Source organism: Poecilia latipinna, unplaced genomic scaffold (assembly GCF_001443285.1).
Source record: "Poecilia latipinna isolate Pla-1442-1.1 unplaced genomic scaffold, P_latipinna-1.0 Scaffold711, whole genome shotgun sequence".
In the NCBI taxonomy this organism is placed as follows: domain Eukaryota; kingdom Metazoa; phylum Chordata; class Actinopteri; order Cyprinodontiformes; family Poeciliidae; genus Poecilia; species Poecilia latipinna.
The window spans coordinates 253,451-260,118 of NW_015113327.1; the positions used below are offsets into that span (position 1 = coordinate 253,451).

At 36.6% G+C, this 6,668-nt stretch overlaps 1 non-coding gene across 1 annotated transcript; it reads right to left on the reverse strand.

Annotated features, from left to right (window-relative positions):
- Positions 1–63: 63 nt before the first annotated feature.
- On the reverse strand, positions 64–135 carry trnaq-uug (transfer RNA glutamine (anticodon UUG)). The gene has a single exon. It is a non-coding gene; the product is annotated as a tRNA-Gln (tRNA).
- Between the last annotated feature and the right edge of the window lie 6,533 nt (positions 136–6,668).

Below are 6,668 nucleotides of genomic sequence, written 5' to 3' on the forward strand. Positions count from 1 at the left end.
CAATAGTCCATAAATTAAAACTGAGATCAAAAAATGTATTGAAGAGGTCAGGAAAGCGACAAATGGTTCTACTAAGACTTGAACTCAGATCACTGGATTCAAAGTCCAGAGTGCTAACCACCACACCATAGAACCTACAACTGTCAATGAAAGTGATATAGTCTTGATTCCAAAGATTCCTGAATTAAAGTCGATTGGGATGTGAACCATCACTAAGGCGTTCGAGTCTTCTTGTCTCACTTACACCCTGTGACAAGCATAACCCACAAAATCTGTTTCTGTCTGGTTCATAACCAGAGACCTTTTGCGTGTTAAGCAAAATGATAACCACTACACTACAGAAACTGAACTTCTATACTATGGTTCAGTTTGAGGTTCCAAAATTGAAGATGTCAGACTTGACAATACTTCATCAGGACACGCTGCACAACTGGTGACACCATGGAGGAGAACATTTGGAGTATATACTCCCATTTATATTGGAGTTTGAAAGATCAACTCCAATTTTATATCTGAGAGGATCTTTCAAAATAACTAAAGTAATGATTTTCTCCTAAAATCCTTTTTTTATTATTATTTTTTTACTTTATTTTTTTGTTTAACAAATCTAGTATTGGAACTCTGACATAATCCAGAAAAATTTATGTTAGCAATGCTTGCTCTTTAGACAAGTCTTTAAAAGAGATGACAAATATTAATCTGCTTCACTTCAAAATAATACTCTGTTAGGTCTTGCAACAAATGTGAAGTCCCAGCAGTCTTTACCTTTCCTAGCTTAAAATGTTGAAAGGATTTCTTTAAATGTTATAAAACATAAACAATGTATCAATTAGGGTTGTCACTGTTTCTCAAATAATTCAAGTACCTCAATTATTAAAATTTGAGGCAAATTATCTGCCTCGAAGCTTTGTTAAATTATGTTTTACCGTTAAATGCACCGTATTTCAGACAGGTGATTATTTATGTTGTGCGATGCTCTTGCTTCCGCCAATAAGTGCTAGCAACATAACGTCCAATTTTCAAGTTTGATCCAGGGGGGATATCACTGATTGATGATAACACCCAGGTTTTTAATCATTTTTTGGGGAACCAATAGAAATCCTTAAAATGACTGACGCATTGTGTAGAATACCACAGCCTTTCTTCTCCCAAAGCTTCTGTGGCTAGTTTAGAGTTAATGGTGGTGCAAATGCAGAGTATAGATTGAACACAGCAGACTGCTCCAGCTGGTGCTTAGTGTACCTTTACAGATGAACTGGAAAATAAATTTCCTACCATCCACAACAAATGGGTTGCAGATTGCACTGCGTCGGTATGTGTTTTGTGTGATGAAGGAGTTAAATGCGACCGTGCTCTGCTGATTCCAGGGTTTTAAGTGTAGATAGGACATTGCATGTGTTTCACTAATGCCTTGATACTTGTATTCTGTTGCACCACCACTGGACAAGATATGTCACACAACTGTTGGGAAAAATTTTTTAAAATAAGCTAGTTTTGAAACTTAGCATGTCTTGATTCAAATGGCCTAGTTGTGGTTTTGAAATCAGTGGTATATTCTGGCCTGTTGACCTTTGTGTTGCCTGTGGTTGCAGCAGATGGTTTGCTAGGATTGTTTGAACTGCCTTAAGAACTTGGATAAGAAATGTTTCAGGTTACACCACTGTCATGTTCTTAAAAAACTGAATGTGACAAACTTGGATATTTTTTTTTCAGAGTAAAGAAAAAATCTGAAAATATTTTTGAGATTTTGCAGGGTGCACCATACAAATGGTGATTTTTCACCTTATGAGTTCAATTGTTGTTGTTTTTTGCTTATTCTTCATCTTAAAACATTTTACTCAGACACTCCTGGAGCATTCAAGCATGTACGAACAACCTTTTTTTGTTTTAGCAGAATACAAATATGCATCATCTCTGATGCTTGATCTCATCTTATGAGATCAAGCAGTTTTTAAACAAGGACAAACTTTACAGTTATGTCTGATTGCCACAATTTGTCTTTAGCAGTTTGGTGGTATTGCGCTTTTTGTTGTGCTTTTAGACATCTTAATTAGTGCTATGTTTTTTCTTTGTTTGTACTTGCATTTTAGAGCTTGTCTTGTTTCCATTTAAATAATCTTAAGCCCAATAAGAAACACATCTCATTAAAAAACCCAAAAATAAAAAAAATTAAAAAAGGGTATAACCTTATGAAAGCAACAATATTCTGCCAAGTAGAACTCAAGACTGAAAGGTAGTGAATTTCCTTTTCACTATGACTAACATATGGGTTTGGAAAAAAGAATCAAAACTATTCAAAGAAGCTATTTTAACATTTGAAAGGTTGTGTTTATTGTTGTTTTTTTTTTTTTTACCTCTAGACACCTGTTTTTGTAGGCCAGAGCTTCTGTATACAGTGTAGATAAAAACACACTGACATGCAGAGTATTCTGCACGATTTGTTACAGGGTACTTTTGCTTCTCTGTAATATTGCAGATGCTATCAGTCTGCTGAAGTTTGGCAGATTTGGTTGATATTGTCACATTAGTTATTTAAGCTTTGAAAATAAATAATAAGTGGGAGAGAAAATTTTTAGCACCAACATAATTGTTGCCCTTTAAAACATATCGCATTGCCTAAGAAAGCACTTTGAACAAACAAACCGAATAACTGATATCCAATAAATCACCATTAATGCATCTACCAAATGTAATTATGACTGACATTTACTGTAAATTAACACCATAATAATAATAATGATTTTACCACAAAGTGAAAGGTAAAATATTTTTTGTGAAACTGAAGCCTGTGGGTAAGTCCCACAGAGTTGGTTCATTGGACCTGCTGAAATAGTAAATTCTGAGTCTGTTTAACATCCAGAGTTTGAAAACAAAAGCGCTGAAGTTATTAAATCCAATCCAGCAGGTTCTGATCACAGAGCAACACAGCCTGGTACCATAGCAGCATCTCTGCATGAGGCTGCTGCTCCCACTTACAGGACGTCCCAAGACAGCACTACTCTTACAACTGATGATTTCTTGAGCCAACAGAAAGCAATGAAAGCAAAGATATGTGTATGTGTGTGCATAGGTCTACCATTGTGTGTGTGTGTGTGGGGTGTGTGTGTGTTTGTGGGGGGGCTTAGGCGGGGCAGCAATTAGACCTTTTGACAGGTACATGTTGGTTCTGTAACTGATCTCAGGGGTGTGGGGGTGTTCTCCTGTCAGTTAGGGTTGGACGTTCACAGAGAGTTCAGTCTATCATAGCACCACTGCTTTAACCATGAAATGTATTTGATTTTTCTGGTGTGTTTAAAATAAAGAGAGGCTGGTTAAAATAACGATGGAGTTCATTCATTGTTTTAATATACCAAGTTACCAAACTGTGTATACTCCAAAGGTTACTGCAAAATAAATGTTAAAGATGTAGTTACATTTGAATCACCTAATGACTATGTGTAATGGTACTGACTTCCTAGTTTGAAGGGCACATTTTATAACATAATTGAGTAACTAAATTACTTTCAGTTCTGCCATATATGTCAAAAATGAATTTATAGAAATTTGACTGTGTTAATTAATGCCTTGAGATTGGGTCTCTGTTATTTTAAAACTCCTGGTCTTTCTGAAACATTGCCTTCCGGAAGTTATTAAAACATTCACCCTTTAACAATGTTTTTACCTGCATTTCACTGAGAAGTAGCTCCTATTATGAGCTTAGCTGATGCACAGTTCCATCAGATATTTCCTAATTGCTGCTGGCTGGTCTGAAGAAGCTGAGTCGGGGAGTCATGGGGAAACAGGTGCTTTGTCAACCGGAAGCTTGGAAGCTTATATACTACATCTCCAAGGAGAAGCTCTGCCTCTTAGGTGGAGTTAGGTCCATCCAGGCACTTTGTTTGGCTGAATGATTTCCACAGGAGATTAAAGGATTTATCAAACATGCATGAAAGAATCAAGGAAACACTCCAGGTACGTTTTTGATGAGGGAATAACATTATAACATGATTACATAATACTGTCCCTTTAAATCAAATATTTCTGATGTAATAGTTGTACTGCTGGACAATAACAGATTATTTGGACATGGCAAAAATGATCACTACTGCAATACTGACACATGCTGTGCTATACAAACACTCTGTCTGCAACTTCATGTACTTGCTGCTGAAAGTGCTGATGGTGGAGAAATGACTCACTGTTCCAGGAAAACTGTTTATCCGCCATCATTGTTACTTATGGCCTTAGTATTAGTGGAAAGCTATGTTTTTGGCGAACCAGCTGAAGCATAGACAGAGCAAGGGACTTAGCATCGTGATAGGACTCTTGTCCTGGCTCTGATTGGTTGTTTCTGACTCAGCAACATATATCTGCTGGGAGCACTGGGAGAAGAAAGTGGAGCTTGAATTTTTTTCACAGATTGTGTCTTATGTTATAATGCCATAAAATTATGATAATTTTAACAATTATGTAAAGAAGCATATGCTTTTATAAAGGCTACATACCGTACCTTAAGAAAGTTGTTTATTTCTTTTCACCATGTAATAAATAGCTGGAGTAAACACTCACACTCTCTCCTCTCTCTGCTGGGGGCGAGTTAGACTTGTATAGTGAAAACACTTGATCTGGACCAAACCTTCGCCTGCAGCTGGGTCCTGTCTACTCCCCTGTCCTTCCTTCACTGCACAGCTGCTTCACTGTCTGGGCTTTCTCCTCAGCATCCATCTTTGAGTATAAATTAGACATTATCTAGTGTTAGTGTCTCTTCTCTAATATTGAGTGTATCGTTATGTGCATTATTGTGAAATTATATGGATTAAAGTGATTGGCATCAATCATGAAATAGGACTGCAAATAAAAGTGCAATACAACTTACTGTTTTACTCAATTACACAAACCTGGAAATTTCCCTCTACCACTTATATTAGGATATAAATCCCACAAAATTTCCTGTATTTTTACAAGCCTCCTATTGGGCAGCTTCTACAAACAACCTGCACAAGCACATTAGAAGTTGTTGCAATCAGGATTAAAGTAGTTTTGGGTGTTTCATTTTATGTTGGTTTTATTTTGTTGTCACTTTTTGTTAGCCTAATTGATTTAGTTTTTATTTTATTCTAGAGTGTGTCTGCTAATATTTATTAGTTAGATATTGTTTAATTTTAGTTTGGTTTTCATTAGTAGTTTTAGTTTTTCATAATTTTGTTCATCTCTAGGTGCAGAATTAAAAAGGCCATTATTTAATTTAATGTCATTATTTGTGCTTTTGGGCAATGAGTACTCAACAGAAGACATTATTTCAACAAATGTATTCAATTATTATTGAACAATCAACTGACTCTGGAGCTTTTTCCAAACTTTTGCTATCGCAATTTTGTAGACTAACGTAAGTGCTGCCGAGAGGATTATGGAGTAACGCAATTTGCTGAACTACTTGTGCGTGTAGTTTAAGTCAGTCTGTGTGTGTGTGTGGGAGGGGGGACAATTTCTCATCAGTTCAAACGACTATTAAATACATGAATTTATAATACAATTTTTTTTTCAGTATCTTTGCTTTATAATCACACAATATAGTTCAAGTTAGTTGTAGTTTTCCCCCAATAATTACTGTTTTTATTTATTTCAGTTAATAAAAATGTATTCTGAATTTCACTTTTTATTATTTCATTAGTCTTAGTTAACTGTAACAACCTTGGTTGCGAAACAGTGTAGAAAATGCTCTGCAGGACAACCTGCTGCTTCAAAAGGTTTACTGATCTGAAGACGCCTCAGCTGAGGGGCCAGATGGCCAACGTGGTGGTTGGCATGGTTACCTTGCATTATGTTGCCATGGCCTATCTGCAGAGAGCTGTCACATCTTTTCTATGCATGGGTTATCCCTTGTGTCTCTGTTCTCTCCTGTGATTGATTGGTGGAGATCAAGGAGACAATTGGTAAAGTCAAGTTATATAGTAAATATTGTGTGTAGTTCATGTATGTTTTTATGTGCATAGTGTTATTTTTATCTACAGGTCTAGGAGTACCCACACGTTTCAGATTTTGAGCCCCAAAATAACTTGTGATCTCAACAGTCAGGCACATTTCACAAGCCATACCAGTAAGTATAATAACACAAAACAGCATCAGCTGCCAGTGAATTGTTTTTTAACATTTATATGTACGGCTCATGTTTTTTATTTATTTATTTTTTGCAAGACAGTAACATAAATATGCATTAAAATTGTATTTTTGTTAAAGAGACTGAAACCAGCACGCTCATGCGCCTTGACGCTGCTGTCTACAACACTTACTCATGGCTTAGCACTTTCAGAAAATGAACTGGTTAGATCAACACGCCCACACAGCCACCCGAGAGCAGCAGGAGTGTGTTTACTCTGTAACAGAAGCTGAACAGTTTTAAATGACAGATTACAAACCAATGTTGTCAAACACTTTTAAGTTACTTTCTCTTTCAAACCCTACCACAATCACACTACCATCATGTGAGGAGCCGCTTGTCTCTCAGGGTTGAAGAAGAAACTTTTCCATGTACCCAGATTACCTGGGGGCTCATGCATAAGAGTGTGCGGTTTTCACACTAAAACTTGGCGTATGGACAAATTCAGAAAAGTGCCGGATAATCCGGATGTATAAAGCCGCATGTGCCTGCACACCTTTCCTTTATACATCCCAATTTGCGGGAAATAGAG